Genomic DNA, 19,489 nt, shown 5'->3' on the forward strand with positions numbered 1-19,489 from the left:
ATCAAAACTTTGCACTCGTTTACAACTACCACTCACTTCCATCAGTTACAAAATCTCACTTTTTTACCATCTGTGCTCCCTTTATGATGATCTGTTCTACATCTTGTGTGTCTATGTCTGTGCAAGATGCCTGCTTGATATTTTCTGGTGTCACAAAGTTGTTTATTTAATCTTTGAAATCAGTGAGAAGTACAGGTTGTAATATACTCTATTTTTTTCTAGCGACAACAGAAAAGAATGTCATTTTTTTAACCATCCCAGTCTTTCATCATTAGTCTGCTGCTAGAAATGTTGACGCTTACAACCATAATTAAGGATTTTGCTTAGTACCAGTAGCCACTCTTTTCTGTCTCTTTTTCCCTTGCTCACACACAAACTTATACACACACAATTGAGCATTTGTAACTAGTGTAGTCGTTTGAAGGAAAACCATGTTACACCATCACTCGGTTTCACAGTTAAGTATCGTGTTTATGTGTCTCTCATTTGCTTAGAGGCACTGAGTGATTCACCCACAAGCTGAGAGACTCACATAGAGACATACACTCATACAAATAGGCATACTGTGAAAAGACAGAGGGACCTTTACAATCACATGCTCCTGAAGTAGTAAAATTGGGAAATTGACGAATTCACCAACATCATGCAAAATCTCAGTTTAGTCAGTATCATGAGCATTAAATCTGGCAATGGATTTGCATTTTCTTTGTGGACTTTTTACAGTACAAAAGACTGAAACCCTTTCAGTAGACGATTTCACGTGAGACTGGAGCCTATCCCAGCCAACTATGGGCAGTAGGCAGGGGACACCCTGAACTGGTTAGCACTTAAACCAGATCACCTCAATTTGTTTCACCTGTTTATGCATAAAATAGTGAGAAAACTGTAATTTGATGAATTAGATTTTAATATGTATACCGTATTTTTCTGACTATAGGTTGCAGTTTTTTTTTCATAGTTTGGTAGGGGTTGCGATTTATACTCTGGAGCGACTTATGTGTGATTTTTTTCTGGTCAAGTTGGGACGGACTTCTCTCTCGCAAACTTTTTTTTTTTTTTTTTTTAATATATTTAAATATTTATAATAAAACAATGTATGGATGTTAAATAAAAAAATAATTTGGATAAAACAGAAGGCGCTATGCATGCTTGTGCACGTGAACGCGCGTGGCCCTGCTCTTTTTTCGATCTTCCCCTCCCGCTCTAGCGCCCTCCACGAGTGGCATCCTAGTATTTCCTTTTCCATATGGAGCAGTTATAGTGAAAAACAAAGACGGGGGAATTGAAACGGGAAGCATGCACCGTGGTATGAGTGAGGTAAGGGAAGACTTTAAATTGATTGTTGAAGATGCTATACAGAAACTTGTGTCGGCTTTGCTGAATAACAAAACGAATGGGATGCTTTGATCTCATACGAGAACTATATTTCTAGCGTTATTTCGTTGCGTAAATGCATTTATAATGATCATAAAAATATGTAGACTATTTAAACATTGAGAAAACTTGCATTTTTTTCTGCCAGCTCGAAGAGATTAAATGTCAAATCCGCTATCCGTCTGTTAGAACAGACACAAAATTTAAAAGATATAAATATTTATTGAATATTCATCTTAGAGTCTTGTTTAACTGGGAAAATTCATTACAAAATATAGGCTTTAATTTGTTATCATTATGCATGTATGCACACGCATACATACAAATGTGATCACACAAAACACAACCACATATGCATCGCATCCCGCATTTCCTCCGTCTCCTGAGTCCTCACAAATAAAACATAAAATTTTTTTTGGGGGGGGGGTTCGGACTTAGGCAAGCAAATCAAGTTAATTGCCCAGGCTGTGGCCGGGTCAGGCTTTAATACCCGCGGGCCGGTCGAGTCGGGCTGGACTTTTTTAGGCCTGATCTGACTTCTAGCGTCATGTAATGTTAGCATACCATACACCTATTTAGCCTATTGTTCTCTATTGTATTTTAAATTGCCTTTCAATATTACATGTCTGTTCTTGGTCCTGGATTCTATCAAATAAATTTCCCCCAAAAAATGCAACTTATATGCCAGTGCGACTTATGTATGTTTTTTTCCTTTTCATTGCGCATTTTTTGCCTGGTGGGACTTATACTCAGATGCGATTTATAGTCCAAAAAATACAGTACATAATTTCTCATAACCTCGAATGCCATTTTACCAGGTTTGCATGACAGCCTTGGCTTGGGTTTCTGCAAAAGTTTGATAGTCATTAATATGTGGCTCCCTGGATCCAATTTGAATATTCAGTGTTTAATTTTTAAACTCGTTGTTCTGATTGGCCGTCTGCAGTGGTAGAATGTAACGAAGTAAAAGTACTTTGTTACTGTGCTTAAGTGCATTTTTTGTGTATCTGTACTTTACTTGAGTCCAAATATGAAGTGATAATTTTTACTTCGCGCTTTAGAGCACGTATCTGTACTTTTTTACTCCACTACATTTCTGTCGCCTGCGTTAAACGTTATTTTTATTATTTTTTGTTTTGTTTTGTTTTTCTCATTGTGAATTGATAGTTTCGTTTTCATGTCACCGACGCAACTGATAAGCCCCGTGCAACTATACCGTAATTGAGCACTAGAGGCAGCAACACGAGTACATGCAAGATGCCGGTGAAAGATATTGATCAATAAAAACCAACAGGAGAGCAACCCACCTTCAGATGGGTGCTGCACACTCTTGTACAGTAGGTGGGGGTATGCACCTGATAGTTGCTTGCAATCCACCGTTAAGCTACATTTTAGGAGGGTTGCATGAGGAGAATATACTTTTACTTTTTACTTGTAAATTTGAAAGGAGGTACTTTTGTACTTGTAAAAAAAATTCTTAGATACTACATTGTTTTTTTTTTTTTTCGCCCTTGTATCTGTACTTTTACTTAAGTTAGTAAAACTTCACTGGCCATCAGTGGAGTGGTTGTTATCGGATTGTAAGGTTGGTCATTTGGTGTCAAGAGTCAACACCTTGACGATTACACAATAATACAAAATATAATATTCAATCATTTGACAATCCCACTTCAGCAAGGTTCCGTGCGTACTCAGGCAGAAAGCTTTCAGTAGGACCTCCTAATTCCAAAATTTGTAGCTATAACCTATTAAACCTTATCTTAAGCATGATACTGTGACAAATATTGGAAAATGACTTCCCTGCCTCTTTAAATTCTTGTTTAATAATGTTAGATTTGAAGCTAGGTTTATCTACACCTAGCTTGGCTAAAACAAACACGCAGGAAGGCGATGTAGCTTTTGTGAAGGTTGGTAGCTGCTCCCCCAGTTGCTGTGATAGCAAACCTCTTTACTCAGGGGAAGACAATACGATAGGAGAGGCAGGAAAGAAATATAGAACATAAAATAGAATACATAGGCCACATGACTTAGGACAAAGCAAAGGCTAACTAGACACAAGTTATCCTATCTGGTGACTAACTATAATAAGGAAAGCATAAATTTCATCTATATGCACAACAATTGTAACATATACATAGAACTCGTAGCTACTGTTATTAAAGTTATTTAAGGTATAAATTGACACGATAACAGCCCTATAACCCTTGTTTTTATTTATTTATTTTCAAATAAGTATTTTGAAATCCAAATTTGACTCGCAAGTATGTCCATTAGCTATAAACACCAAAGTGCTGACATACTGTAACTCTTCAGTGGTTGCTACTCTGGAGACTAATACAATACAATTTTAAAAATTTTTCAACAGACCTCTTTGACCATCTTATCAGAATACTCTTCAGGATCAGCGATCACCAGCTCTCAATGGCCTCGAAGGTAATGCTCCCACCCAGCATCATCGTGCCCCACTTGTCAAGTTCACAGAGCTACAGAAGCATCCAGACGCCAAGACACAGGTTTAGCACTGTTTCTTAGACACGAGCCCAGTATTAAGCAGTTTGAATGTGCCCTCCACCTTTCCAGTTTTTCAGTAAAAGCTGCCTTTTAGAATTTTTTAAAATCTTGATTTCTAAACAAAGGTTTGAGTTACGAGCACGAATTCTGATGACAACAATTTTCACTATAAACAGCAGTTTTTAAGATACAGAAACGAGCATGAATTCTGATGACAACAATTTTCACTATAAACAGCAGTTTTTTAGATACAGAAAAATTCTCACATTTTGAGCATTATTGTGACCATGTACTAGTATGTGTATATTCTGCTCTCAAGTAAAATACATCTTCCCAAAATTGCACTTTTGCCACTGAACTGTACTTGTATAATACTTATCCTGCAAAATTGCTGGTATCCTGGCTAAAAACAATTTAACTATTTTCTGCATTATGCAAGGATACCAAATATCCACTATTTTTTTTAATATATATGATCAAGATAATAAAGAAATGTGTGTTTTTGTAAAGCACCAATGCATATTTCCTCACTTTTGTATCTGCCCTCCCTCTCTATGCCACGGGCACTCCCGCAGGCCTACGTTGTAAGGCCTGGAAGGTTTAGCAGAGACCGAGCATTTAGTAATGGCTTCTTAATGGGCTTGTCGACAGCCACATTAGAGCGTGGTGCAGGCGGCGGGCGAGGCCGAGCAACGATATGCCAAACCAGATGCCATGCCAGCTGTGGCACTCAGCTCACTCGCTCACACTCTCATTTGTAATCACATTTCTCAGACGGATGGATGCCATGTGCGTAATGCGTGCGAGCAGATACACATTTGTTGCCCTTTTTCCAGCGCTTGCCAGGAAAGATCGTTTTAATCTGCTGTGCCACATTTATCTGTCGCGTCTGTCACGATCATCAAGTGCCGCCCGAGAACATTTTACAAAGGAAATGATTGTTTTCCTCTTTAAGTGTTGGACACAACCGCCTTCTGTTAATATGTTGCTTTATATTGTCCTGCTGTTTGGAGTAAGAGGCTCTTTACTGAAGGCTCAAAGGAGTTTGTTTTTGTTTTCATTACTGTGGGTTCTAAAGGAAATTTGCATTTTCTGGAATCGATAATTCCAATGCTTGAGTGTCAGTTTAAGATGAAAAAATAAAAAATTACTATTATTTTATTGTTTGTTTTGCTCTGTGTAATTGCTATTTGCACTAGTGCCAGCAGTGTGAAGGATTAAGGATATATCGTAGGTTTTCGGGCTGTGGAATGAATTAATGGAATTATAAAGTATTCTTATGGTAAAATCCTGCTCGACATTCGACCATTTCAACTTACAAACAAGGTCCGGGAACGAATTACCTTATTTTTCAGAATATATGTCGCATTTAAATGTAAGTCGCATCAGCCCAAAAATGCACAATGAAGAGGGAAAAAAACATATAAGTGGCAGTGCAGTATAAGTCGCATTTTTGAGGGAAATTTACTTGATAAAATCCAACACATAGAACAGATATGTCATCGTGAAAGGCAATTTTAAAAAAAAAATACAATAGAGAACAACTGGCTGAAAAGGTGCACAGCATGATAATGTTACATGATGTATGAACAACGAAATGCGAACGTGGCCGGTATGTTAACATAACATCGCTATTAAGAGTTATTCAGTATAGCGTAAAGAACTTGCTAACAAGTTTACTAAGCCATCAGTGTCACTCAAAAACACCAAAATAACATGTAAAATGATATGATGTGGAAATAATTTTACACATGTCGCTCCAGAGTATAAGTCGCACCCCCAGCTAAACTATGAAAAAAAACTGCGACTTATAGTCCGAAAAATACAGTAACTTCGTATGTAGAGGTACCACGGTACTTATAAGTTATCTTTTATAGAGGATAAAGTATATAAGCCTGGGAGTATTTATTAGTGTTATCTGTTGAAGTGTTGCTCCTTTGTTTGTGTTTGTTTCATAAAGAAGTCTCAAAGAGCAACTGTAGATGTTAACTTTTAGTTTGTCAACTGCTTTTTGTATTGAATTTGCATTAATTCCTAGGTTTGGTTGTTTTAACCCTCTGGTGCACGGGTCGGAAACCTTTTTGGCTGAGAGAGCCATGAACACCATATATTTTTAAATGTCATTCCGTGTAACACTTTTAAAGTACAACAAGTCTCTCAATTCTTTTTAATAATATTGTTATGCTGTTGCTAATCAATGATGACTTTTCTTACCATTAATGCGACTTCTGGTGCCGCATGGTTTTGCTGATGGCTTTGTAATGTGGTTGATACTTAGTGGGGTTAAGCTTCATGCAGGCGTTGAGAAACTTAGGATGCGTCTCTTTTCATGTTCACGAAACAAGTTAATCCATCGGTAGATTTTTTTTTCTTTAGCGAACTCAGTGAAGGACTTGAATAAATCCTCCCCTCTTGTTGTCCCTTTCAGTCAAAACCTGGCAATCACGCTAAACTGGAATTTGCTTACATCTGTTGACTCATCCAAAGTGAGAGAAAAAAAACTGTGCCGCATTTATGTCCTTATGTCCTGCTGATAAGTACGATACTCCTCATCTCTTCAAAAGGGTTTCGAAAATTAGCTGGCAAGTGACAACGCGGAAAATGAAACTGAAAACGAGGGAACTTCCTGATCTCACGCACATGAGCACATCGGCCGCTATTTTCGACAGCAAAATAGGGCAACTCCAGTTGAACAGTGTCTCTGCCTCATCTGCGTTGCCGATGCAATTGATAGATAGTTAACTAGATAGACATAATGACATGTATGTTTGCCACTTTCCCACTAAAATTACTGCAAACTGGCTTTCTAGTCGCCGGTGACCGTCGCCGTTTCGCGCTGTTACCAATCATTGTCGTGAGTGGACTAGCAATAGGGAATGGGACGTACTACGTCATTGTTTGGACGCGCCTCCATGCTGGCAATATGATTCACTTCCGGGCCGGCAGACTCAATGTGGATTGTAACGTGTGGTCGTGCTAAGCTAACTCTTTCGGTGTTTTAGAAATAAATTATGGGTGTGTATTGTTGTGTTACCGGGTGCAACAGCTTCTCCTACGACTAAAAAAAGGGCGAGGAAAACTGGACTCACTTTTCACCGTTTTCCTGCATGGAGGACCAAATATCAGATCACGAAGGCACGACGGATGGCATATTTCTGCTGGAATGAGAGTGTATTCCCCTCATCTCTACTCTTGTAAGTTGAACGATTTATCCGTTTTGGTTTCAATACGTTTTTTTTTGTTTTTTTTACTGTTGTGTAAATCTGCCTCGGTAGCAATGCTAACCTTCTCCTCCTCCTCACCTACCTGTTGTGTTACTAGGAAAACCTGCATATGAAATGCTGACAACACATCCCGATTGGTCACCATATCTCTTCTTGGGTTATTCTGAGGTCAAGCGCACCACATCGGAGCGTTATGAGAGGTTGGAAAGGCGAAGAGTGCACGCTGAAACTTCAGTTTGCTCTGCTCTTACAAACACGATCCCAAGTGTTGTTGTGAAAAGTCAATAAAATATGAATACCAAAACATGACTTGAACAACTTCTTGACAAACTGTAACTGCTTGTTGTTTACTTCAGGTCTTCATAATAAACAGGTGTAATAATTACAAAGTCAGGTGACTTAATTTTGTTATTCTATTTGGAATATGCATTGACAATTTTTGGACAGTGTTGTAGACAAGAACTGGGACTGATAAGTTGCAATAGATTTATTTCAAGTAATGCAATTTCTCCAATACGATATTTGAATTGACAGTTTAAAATCTTTAAATTAGTGCAAACAAGGCCCACCCTCTGACGGTGGCAGCAAATATTATATAATTATAAGTAATACACAAATACAAGATCACAATAAACGTGTCTTTGTCAAAGCAGTTTAAAACACTATTTACCGGCCTTGGGTAAATTGCCAGACAGGATAAATATGTGCTTTAAAGTTCTTGCATTTCCATTTTAAGTATTGCAAGTACTAGTCTCCAACACAGTATTTGAACTGACAGTTTAAAATCCTTTTAGTACAAAATGGCCGACACTCTGGCAGGGGGCAGCAAATATTACAATACATAATACATTATAAAAAGCTATATACTATATAAATACAAGATCACAACAAAACCTGTATTTTTCAAAGCAGTTAAAAAACATCCAGTGGCCTTAGGTAAATAAAGGTGTATAAATATGTACTTTACAGTTCTTGCATTTCTATTTTAGGTATTGCAACTTTTCCAACACTATTTGAATTGACAGTCTAAAGTCTACATAAGTGCAAATAAGAATATTATAATTTAAAAATAATAATAGAATATATAAATTCAACATTACAATGAAACGTGTCTTTGTCAAAGTGGTTTTAAAAAAAAAAAAAAAAAAACGTCACTGGCCATAGTTAAATAGCCAGGCAGAATAAATATGTGCATTAAAGTTCTTGCATTTTCACAAATTAAAAGCCCGCAGTTCATCGACGAGAAGGGCAGACCCAGATGGCGTCTGCTGCAGGGGCTTGTTTGAGTCCGACACAGGACAAATGGAACCACTCCATTGAACAAATTTTCTTTGTCAAATGATCCAAGAAGAGAGATGGTGACCAATCGGGATGTGTTGTCAGCAGGTTTACCTAGGAACACAACAGGTAGGTGAGTCGTAGTAGGCGAGCATTGCTACCGAGGCAGATTTACACAACGGTGTAAAAAAACAAAAACGTATTGAAACCAAAAGTGGATAAAGCGTTCAACTTACAAGAGTAGAGATGACTGGAACACACTCTCATTCCAGCAGAAATATGATCATAAATGCTTTTCCGACGAACCGCTGCAATCCAGCCATCCGTCGTACCTTCGTGATCTGATATTTGGTCCTCCATGCAGGAAAACGGTGAGAAGTGAGTCCATTTTTCCTAACCCTTTTTTTTGTCGTAGGAGACGCTGTTGCACCCGGTAACGCAACAATAAGCACCCATATTTTCTTTCTAAAACACCGAAAGAGTTAGCTTAGCACTACCACACGTTACAATCCGCATTGACTCTGCCGGCCCGGAAGTGAATCATATTGCCAGCATGGAGGCACGTCCAAACAATGACGTAGTACGTCCCATTCCCTATATCAGCGGCTCGTTCGTCGTCGCTCCTATGTCCGGTTCTTCCTTCGGGGAGGTGGCATAGTGTATAAAAACACATAGATGTGTCGGATGGGTTTTTTTTATCGGAGACTTTATTAACACAAACAAAAACCAGTGGGGGACACCCAGCCATTCAACACAGTGCTCCAGCGCAACTCTCTCTTTACACCTGTCTCTCTACCCTTAAACTCACCCACTTCTACTTCTGCACTAAATTGGCAATGTCAGTCATATTGAAATGGGACAGCGGCCCCTTGGGGATGCAAAGGAGTATAACCAAACTTTTTTTTTTCTTTTTTTTTTTAAGTAATTAGAGATCTGTCTGCGAGCCAGATGCAGCCGTCAAAAGACTGGCTCTGGCTCGCAAGCCATAGGTTCCCGACCCCTGCTCTGGTGCATAGTGGTCACTGCAGTGGACAGCTATGGAAACGTACCTTTCTCTTTAATGCATTGGTTTCTATGGTTTAACTGTATAGCAACCTCAAGAGTGCTCTCTGCTGCCATACTCTTTGAGGTAAATTCAGTTATTAGTCAGTGTAACTGCAAGTAAATATCCTCTGAATCCGAGACAACCTGCCACCTCTGTAGACTACAACTGGCATATCCTGTCATTACGTCTATGCCTAGAGAGCTACAGTGATGAAAAATAAATAAATAAATAAATATGATATACAGTAACATCCAGGGAAAGATTATATCTGTTTGAAATATGAAATATGAAATATCTGTGTATAATATATAAAAATGTATGATTAATCATGTGTCCAATAAGTAGACATCATGCATCCCCCAGTATATTTTTGAACACGTTACATAATTATGTCACTGTTTTTATGACTGTTTTAGTTATAAGTTAGTATGTAATTGTTATATTTATAAGCAGTTAATTTAAAATGTACATTTTTGTGCAGATTAGTTGTAGTTTACATTACTACATGCATTTTATCTTATTTTGTAGACTTCAAAAGCAGCAAAGAATAAGGCAGTTTACAGAATAGCCCAGGAAACAGCAGTGACGATGAGTGGCAGCCAGACAACAACAGAGACATTGGTACTTAGGTGTAGGAGTACCCCCAACTAGAAGTTTCATTTGTTCTCTTATTCATGCCTTCAAAGCATAAAAGAGATCATGGGTATTTATATTACAAATAGAACACAAGTTAATTCATTTTTGATAGTAAATTTACCTTGTTTTATGTTGAGTATGCAGTTGCATGGAGTCCACTGGATTGGACATGTCTGTAACTTTCTGAAAAAAATCATATTTTTGGAAAAATAAAAAAATTGTTTATTTTCATGTCCTAAGAACAATAAAAACAAAAGAAAAAAAATCTTGACCAAGGAAAAATCTTGACCAAGGATGTTATAATTAATGTATCAGAGGGTTAAATGCACAAGGTGTATTTTTACTTGTTCCATGTTTGGTTTGACAGTAAGCCTCAACTAAAAGTAGCATTGAACAAATCGAAGCTTCTTGAGGAATTGTGCACTATTTGTGAAACTGCTACCCGTTATGAACTAAATTGAATTAATATCACCACTTCCATACAGCACTTATATCTCAAAAATGTATCTCAATATTTATTAATGGTTGTGGTTAAAATTGGCATAAAAATGCAGTGCTATTCTTGATATTTTACCCACCTCATTAGAGTACATGAGAGCGATTCCTGTGTTTTATCTTCATACTATGGTGGTGTAGCTAAAGTGCTCAGTGAGTGTACACGTCCATTAGCCAATCTATAACATAACATAAAGGTTAAGTACAACTTTTCACCTTTTACATGCAAAGTTGTAAAATAGCAGTAATCTGTCTGGCGGCAGATGCCTTTAAAAAGAGGACATGTACTATACTACTGTATAGGTGAGGGAATGAAGAAGAGGCAGGGCATTCAGGAAGGCTTCAAGGATACAAGTAGTGGCAGTAAATATAGAGCAGAAAATGTAGGGAAAAGAAGTAAAGATAAAAGGTTGTTGGAAAGTGGGAGGAGTGATTAAATGACTACATGGATGATTGGATCAATTAATGAATGCTAATGTGCTTCAGTGTCACTACCAAGGGTCTTACAGGTCTCCAGCAGGGGGAGCCAGGTGTTAGCATGGATGGAACTGTCTGTGGTGACTTATTCATGTATAGATGGAAAAGTCAGAAGGTGTTCCTTTGTTTCCACATCTGATCAAGCCTTTTTTGCTATCAAACCAAATTTCTCTGCATCAGCGATGAGCAAGTGTGATGTGATTGCATAGAGAATAATGTATGTGTGTAGTACAGTATGTGTCAAGGGATGGGAATGTAAGTGTGTATTGGCAGCTGATAACATTTCACGAGTTGAAACGTTGACTATAGATGGCCATCGCTGGACCCTGTATCGACAGATGCCAATTGTCACTGCGCTGACTGACAGTGTTGTATTGATGGACGCGAGTCGCTGACAGAGAGATGGAGGACAAAACAAAAGGGAAACAATTGGCGGAGAGAGGAAGAAGAGACAGTTGAAAGAGCAGAGGAAAGGTGCAAAGAGAATGCTGACTGGGTGCCAGTGAGACTTTGTCAAGGTCACGGACAAAAGAAGACACTAATATATACCTCACTAGGTCACCCTATAACAGTGTTTCCCAAACTTTGTAGGACCAAGATTATAACATCAGAAAACTCTCACAGCAAACCACCAACTCTATTGAAAAAATGTATGAAGCAAAAGACCACCATACCTGGAGTGAAGAATGACGGTGGCAGCTACTTTGAGAGCTCGTGGACCTAAGGCCTTAGTCAAGGTTGAAGGGATAATGAAAAGTTTAAACAGCAGTTGGTACTAACAGGAAATGTTCAGGCTTCTACAAAAAAACAACAAAAAGCTTAGGTTATATTCAGATGCAGATCTTTTGACTCTGATTTTATTTTTTTTATTCTATCTTTTTGTGTGACTGTTCAGACTACCGGACACATCCAAACCATGTGCTGAGTAAAGTGACCAAGAAACGCAGTCGACCTGTCCAAAAAAAATGATCTTTGGAAAATTGCTGCTCCACAAGGTTATATTTGTTCCTTTCCTAGACAATAACAACTACAAAAAAAAAAAATCACGTTGATAGTCCTTTATTTAGTGTCTACGCCCAAGCCCTCAAGTTGTCCACTAGTGACCGCTCTTTATGTGTTGCCCTAAGGGTGAGGAATAAGAGATAAAGTCTCACCTAAAGTAACGCAAAATGAAAACAGAACCAAGCGGTTTGACGACCTACAAACACACAAAGAAAGGCACGGTTATTCATTTCGGATCACTTTTTCGGTTCATTGTGGTTAAAGCAATAGGGAAAAACCATTATGGAGGGCGCGGACAGTAATTGCGTACCGAATGGCACCAAACTTCACACATAAGTCTCGACCTAAAGATGAACCAAAATAGCCTTGTGGAGGAGAAATTCAAAAACTTTTGAAAATAACCATTATGCAATGTACCGGTCTAAATTAGAATAGTACACTGACCATTTGCGCTGTGAGCCCTCAGTTTATTAGTTGTTCCACCTCACTCTGCCTGCGCTGCGCACGTCTGTCCATTCTGTCGCCCGTGTTTTGATTTCCCACTACTTCACCCCACCCTCACCATATTCAACCGTTGCTATGCAATAAAAAAATCGACGTCATCACGATCGCCTGAATATCGGTTTGTGGGCTCTAGACTGAAGAAAGCAGCCATATTCCCATATTGGATTTAAATTCACATATGAAATTGGGCCAGAACAGATTTGAAAATATCCGCTTCCTCCATGCGACTTCTTTTCAGGCCATGTCTACACCTAGCGGGTTTTTTTTTTTTTTAAACAAAGGATCCTGCCCTAATACGTCTGGACAAAATAATTACGGAAGCAAAAAACCACCTGTCTAATTTACTCCAAATGTAAACATTGGTCTCATGTGTGACGTAGGGACAAAGTTTGTTGCAGCCAGTGACATTTGCACAGTTAAATCTTCAGTTATCAGTCTCCACTTGATACCGCCAGAAACGCAGAATTCGCACATCTTCAATTTGGCCGACGTTCTTAAGAACCCTCGTTTAAATGTGCGTGTACATGTGGATGATAGGCCAAATCGTCGAAAAAGTTTTTCTTTTTGCCAAATACTCTGCTACGTGTAGACATGGCCTTAGACTGTCAAGAAAGTATCTCACTCAAGATGAATGTAAAGGGCAGTAAAATCGGAATTGGCTCATATTAGCCTGCAGGGTGAACATAGCTTTTGAGTGGTGGCAGGTGTGTGCATTTGACATGAATTTGTTGTCTGTCACATTGTGTTAGGTTAGTTAGCAGAAAAACAACCTTTACCTAACACCTGATTGACCTTTGCGTGTCCCCATCAAATACAGTATCTTGCATACACAGACAGTGTGTGGCCAGTGTACAGCATGTGTGTAGGTCTTCACCTCGGGAAACGTGTTGTTAATTCCATTAGTGGCAAGAGAGCCTATGCAAATGAGGGGAGACAGCTGTTGATAGCGGGAGCTTGAGGGAGGTTTCCTGGTGGAGTGCAAACCCTGGGAGAACCCTAAAATCTCAGAACTTTGAAGCAGTTGTGCTTATCACTCGGTCATCATAATGACCCACTCTCACAATGAATCTTATTACTGGACATTCAGCACACATGCAACATTAAGTGGGATCCAAGAGTTCAAGGTGTGTGAATGTGATCATGAATTGTTGTTTTTCAATCTATGAATGGATGCATCTCAAAGTTTAACAGCCTGAAATATTGATATTCACTTCATTTTTCATTCCACAAACCTTTGTTTGTAGTTTTGCTAGGATTCACCAGCTATTCAAAATAGCCCGAGTTTAATTCTGTCCTCTGTGGTGGCAGTTTTGCATAATACCCTCCCTGTATTAAAGTGGAAATTCTCTCTATAGGTATTGAAAATAGCTGCAAGGAAATGGCTGCAGATGGGAAGCAGGGTCTTTTAAGCGGTGCTAAATGTCCACATATATACGTGAAAATGTCCCAAAGCGCATGAGCAGCATGTTAAGACTGTAATTGGATGGTTTTCCCCTTTTAACGTGAGGGTATTGTTGGCCGCCTGTGACGTACTCTGCTTGATTGACAGGAAATGAGAGAGGAGGCTGGCGAATCTGTCATATTGCTAATGTGATAGGTAAAGCCCGGAGGACACACACACAAATAACATGGTGACTGGACTTCTATCTATATCTCCATACATACCTCTGTTTCTCCATATGTCCATGTCTCAATCGCCTTCTGACCCACAATTCTCTGCTCTTGCTCCCTCTCTCTACATCACTCACAGATCAAAACACTCCTTCAATGTTAGGCCGTGTGGCGTTTTTACCACAGGTTAATAATGACAGGAGAGGTGTGTGACCCTGTCAGGAGTGTGTGAAACTGACCCAAAGATATAAGACAGAGGCCGAGACCCCCAGCCCTGAGGGTGTCAAGTGTATGTGTTGGAGGGAGAGAGTGGGTGAGCGGATGTGTGTGTCCATTGCCATCTTCTCATGGATGACATATGTGGGGTCATTTACATGCTATTACCTTTCCACTGGATTTGATGTGCCACACACACACAAACAGTGATCTGGTGTGATGCCCCTGTCAGATGTCAGGATGCAGATGGGAAGGGATAGAGGGGGGTAGGTCACGTCTGTTTCCCCTCTCTATTTCATACACACACACACGCATACTCACCTGTCTCCCCCCCTACAGTGTACAGTTACTAAGAGAGTTGTCAGCAGACCCGTGTGAAGCATCAACTGTTTGACATGTGCCAGGGCTCCCAACCCCCCAATACATACACACATAGACACAATCACCTCATTTCAGAACAACAGACAATCTCTCTATGATTAAAATTTAGACACGGTCATCATTTAACAATCCCAACTGCCACCACACACAAACAAAACACTTAAGGACAGTAAATTAGTCAAACCGTCACCGTCATAAAACCCTGATTAGACGGGCAGGGAGAATTTTAATTAGGGCTGCAACTATCGATTATTTCAGTAGTCGATTAAATGATGAACTAGTTAGTTCGAATAATCAAGTAATCGGATAAAAACGTCCACTAGCTTAAATGCTATAAAACGCTAACTTTTTTTTTTTTTTACAATGCTCTTAACAAATGGTTCAGACACATATTCCTACAAAAAACAGGTAAATATACCTATAAACTAAATAACGAATGCATTAGAAAAAACATTAGCTCAAAGAAAAACAGCTGGATTCAGCCATGTGAAATGAGCCAGACAAGAGGGCAGTGTATCCACCCAAATCAATAAAACTAAATACAAACACTTTAAAATTTACCATAACAACGCCACTTTAATTAAACGAATGCTCGAAGCAGCAAAATTTAATTCGAATCTTTTTTTCTAATCGAATACTTGAGTTATTCGATTAAACATTGCAGCACTAATTTTAATATTCTTAACTGATACTTTTAAATATTGACTACAGTATTTTAAAACGAACTAGGCCTGCAATCAGGACCGAACGGGCCCCCGCAGTTTGGCGCAACATGGACATCACGCAACTCGGACGGCGTGCTGCTCAGGGTAGTGGAAGATCGTCCCGCTCTTATCATCTCATGAGAAGCTAACGTGGTCGAAACTGGCCTCTTTTTTTGTGTGGAACCTCTTTTGTGTTGTGGGCATGGCTGACCGAGATGATTTTGGATCTCCTGAGATGAGAAATACATTCACACACCTAGGTGAAAAAAACCCTATTGAAGAGGGTTCTACAAAAAAGAAAGCGCTACTAAACTGTGCAGCCACGTTCTTATTCAAAACCAAAATGAATCTTCTAATTGGGTCAAGTCGAGCAAGTATGCCAAATTTCATGGCTCTATAAACTACCTGAGTCCCTGAAGAAAGCTACTTTCTTTTAATGGTGAACAAAGGGTCGTCATGGCAACAGACAGAGACGTGGACATGGGCATTAAAATGTAGGATTTAAAAAAAAAAAAATTTTTAATTAATCTTTATTTTATCAGGTAGTCTCATTGAGATTAATATCTATTTTACAAGAGAGGCCTGAGCACAAAAAAACTCACAAATATCAAACAACACAAAATACACTAACGGAAACAGTTACAATAATCAGTAAAAACATCAGACAAAAGAGATTTAAAATCACCAAGATGAATGATTGACTGTAGTCTAAGAGTAGAATGCAATTCATTCCATTTAAGAGGAGCCTAATAGCTAAAGCCAGTTCTGCCAACATTAGTGCGTGTGAGTGGAATGTTTAGGGTTAAGTAGTTGGATGATCGTGTTTTGTAGTATTTATGTATTACAAAAGGTCTTGTAACTACGTTGACCAACCTGAAAGGAACTGGACGTGTGTTAGTAAAATGAGTAACTTTCTGTTGCCACAAGTTGGCGCTATAGGTTTGACGCAAATGACCCCTACAGAGGACCCTTCAGGGTACGACTCAAGAAACACGGGAAGTTTTGCACAGATATGTTGTATATCGGCAAAGTTAGCTGGTGGATGTGGGTAAAAAATGGAATACCCGGTGAAAACCCAACCAAGAACTTGAAGAACATGCAAACTCCGTACTGGAAGGCCGGAGCCCGGGATTAAACCTTTGACCTCAGTACTTTGAGTTGGACCTATTAACCACTCAATCACCATGCCACCAGGAATACAACTATTGATTCATTCATCTTCTGAACTGCTTATCCTCACGGGGGTTGCAGGGTGAATACAACTAGCAAAAGAAAAAATTTCAAACAATATTCTCACTAAGCTTACGACGCATATACTGTACTTGGCGGCCTTCCGAATATTACCACTGTTAGGATGTTCAGATTTAAATGTTCCACTCTACTTAAAGCATGAACAACGCAATCTAAAAGCCTGATTGTATGTATGTGTTAAATTTGTTTTGTTCAGCCGTGCATGCTTACATCTGCTGTGATCCAGATAGACAAGGCTCCATTTGTCCCACTTTTATACAAGATAATGAAGCTGTCATCCGCAGACAGCCAGACAACTTCATTGGATTGGTTCAAAAGCGCAGACGGCTGCTCGGGGAGACACATACACACACACACGCACGCACGCACATACATATGAACACAACACTGCGAGCAATCCCCTCGGCCCCTGTTAAGCATATGTCAAATATAACCACGTATAGAAAGTGAAATTGTGACATCTGTATAGCCAACTGAATGGCAGAGGCACAAGGCCCAATTCCACTCACATACACACGACATATCCTCATCTTTTTAAATGCAAACAGGCAAGACAGCCATGATAGCGACTAATATGAAATCAACCTTGAATGCCAAGACCCTCTGTGAATACTTGTTTCACCTTTACAAGTCAATTTCATATCCTGTAAATGCAGACAAATCTAAAGAGATTCAGTAACAATGTCAAAACAGTCAGTAGATGGGCAGGACTGAATAGAGAGTCACAGAGCGGAAGTGGGCAAGCAGCCGGGGTAAGTGACAGGTCAAGTGTGTTAAATTGAGGTTGAAAAGTCAAAACTTATAAGTGTGACTAGCATGAACAGCGCTGGTTTGATGGGTTAACACGTACATTATATTACGTTATGCCTTTAACGTCTTTGCTGCTTGTCACCAGGGCTCACAGTTTCTTGTTAAAGAGTCTGGTCATTCTGTAGCTTATAACTTGCATTAATACTTTTTTACTGTTAATAATAAAGTATGTTCCTTTTCCTCGTGAATGTCCAGCTTCAATCATGCCATCGGTAAGTGAATGCCAATGACCCATCAGGGCTCCAGACATTTTTTTTACTAGGAGCACAGTGGCCCCTAACTTAAAATTTTAGGGGGGCAAGCAGAGCATTCAGGGGTGCACACAGTAAATCGACATGCAAAGTTTTCCTCTAATTTTCACTGTTTCACTGTACAAACTTATGAATCTATAATATATTCGTATGAATATACATTATGATTCTATATTATATTCTCTGTCAGTTTTGACATCAACCAGTATACTACTTAGAAATTAGGTGAGCAAGCGAATTTGTCTGTCTGTCACCTGGCTTTGCAAGCAATCAGCAACAATTTATTGATCAACAAATCCCCTGCAAGGAGACTGGCCAACCAGGAAATTCACATCCTCACGCCACACTTTGGCTAGGTTCATACCAAAGGTCTTAATGCACGCATCCGATTTTTTCATGTTTTTCCCGACTCGAGTGAGGCATTAACTTGACCGTCTGAACGGCAAAAGCATAAAAGTTGACCATTTCAAATCCGATCTTGGTCACTTTCGTATGTTGTTAAAATCCGATTTCGGTGACATTTTTCCAGAAAGTGGCTGCTATCTGAACTGTCAAGTCCCCCAAATCGGAATTCATGCCGCAATTACGTCAGCAAAGAGACGGGAGAGACGGGGCACTAAGGTAGTGGTGCATCAGTGCGTTAAGGCTGAGAATACTCAGTTTTCTCTCTGCTCCAAATTAGCCATATTTTAAGATTGCTTACACGCCCGGAAGTCGGGGCAAACTGTCCGTATGTGTGTGAGTGTGTGTGCATCATGTGTAGTCATTTGTTTTGATGCTCCTGCACACGTGGGTCAGTTTGCTCAGCTATCTCGGGCTGCGAATTAGTGCGCATACGTGATACTTGAACAAGCTCAACGGACAAAGGCAGTCTGAATGGGCACGCCAAAAAAACTGAAATGACAAAAAAAAATTGAAGACGTGTGCCTTTGTCAGCATGGAGGAGCGTATCATTTTAGCAGCGTGGGACCAGCACATACTTTATGATACATGGCATGCTTTCCAGGACATAATTGGCATGATTTCCAGGACATACTGTAAATAATAAAGCAGCGATATGGGAAGGTGTTGGCGCTCAAAAAAGAATGGAAATTATAAAATGCCCTGCAAAATCATTACTAATCAGAGACTAGCATTGACGCACAGGCCGAGGGCAGTGCGTGTAGCTGTCGCTTACCGCTGCAGTCGCATCGTGCCCTGTGGTTTGGCTTTCAGCTCAACAGTGATGACTTTCGCATTTCGCCATCGCTCATCGCCTCCCCTATGTCGAGCCCCTGAGTCTGACTTATTCCCCCATCGGCCTCCATTGAAACAGTGACGGCAGGTTTGTGGGAAAGAAAGTATTATTATTATTATTATTATTATTATTATTAGTTATTGTCCTTTTCACCATTGTTCTCAAGTGTTGCCAAGTTTTCTCACTACCTCAAATATAATCCGCTCCACACATCTCCCACCTCCACCTTCTTTTTCTTCTGTTGTATTTTCCCTTTGGCAAACCCGCTCGTTATATTATGGCCAACTAGTGGATTTAACAGTGAAGGAGTTTGTCAACAAAGAAAAAAATCTAGTTTTTAAGGTCCGTTTTTTGGCCGTCACCATTTTTTTTTTTACTTATGAGGAAAAAATGTGACTCATGTAGTAACCAGTGTGTCGTTTCCTTTGTTTTGTGTTAATGGGTACATTGTTACATGTTACACTTAAAAGCACTCATTTTTG

The 19,489-nt window shown here is 39.4% G+C and overlaps 1 protein-coding gene across 1 annotated transcript in view; it reads left to right on the forward strand.

Moving 5' to 3' along the window:
- spata17 (spermatogenesis associated 17) overlaps positions 1 to 5,117 on the forward strand; it is a 71,971-nt gene extending 66,854 nt beyond the window's left edge. Inside the window, exon 10 of the mRNA XM_057851972.1 lies at positions 3,740 to 5,117. The gene's annotated coding sequence lies outside the window, so the exon portion shown is untranslated. The remainder of the gene's footprint in view (positions 1 to 3,739) is intronic.
- Positions 5,118 to 19,489: the final 14,372 nt, after the last annotated feature.

This window comes from Corythoichthys intestinalis, chromosome 1 (genome assembly GCF_030265065.1).
Source record: "Corythoichthys intestinalis isolate RoL2023-P3 chromosome 1, ASM3026506v1, whole genome shotgun sequence".
NCBI lineage: Eukaryota > Metazoa > Chordata > Actinopteri > Syngnathiformes > Syngnathidae > Corythoichthys > Corythoichthys intestinalis.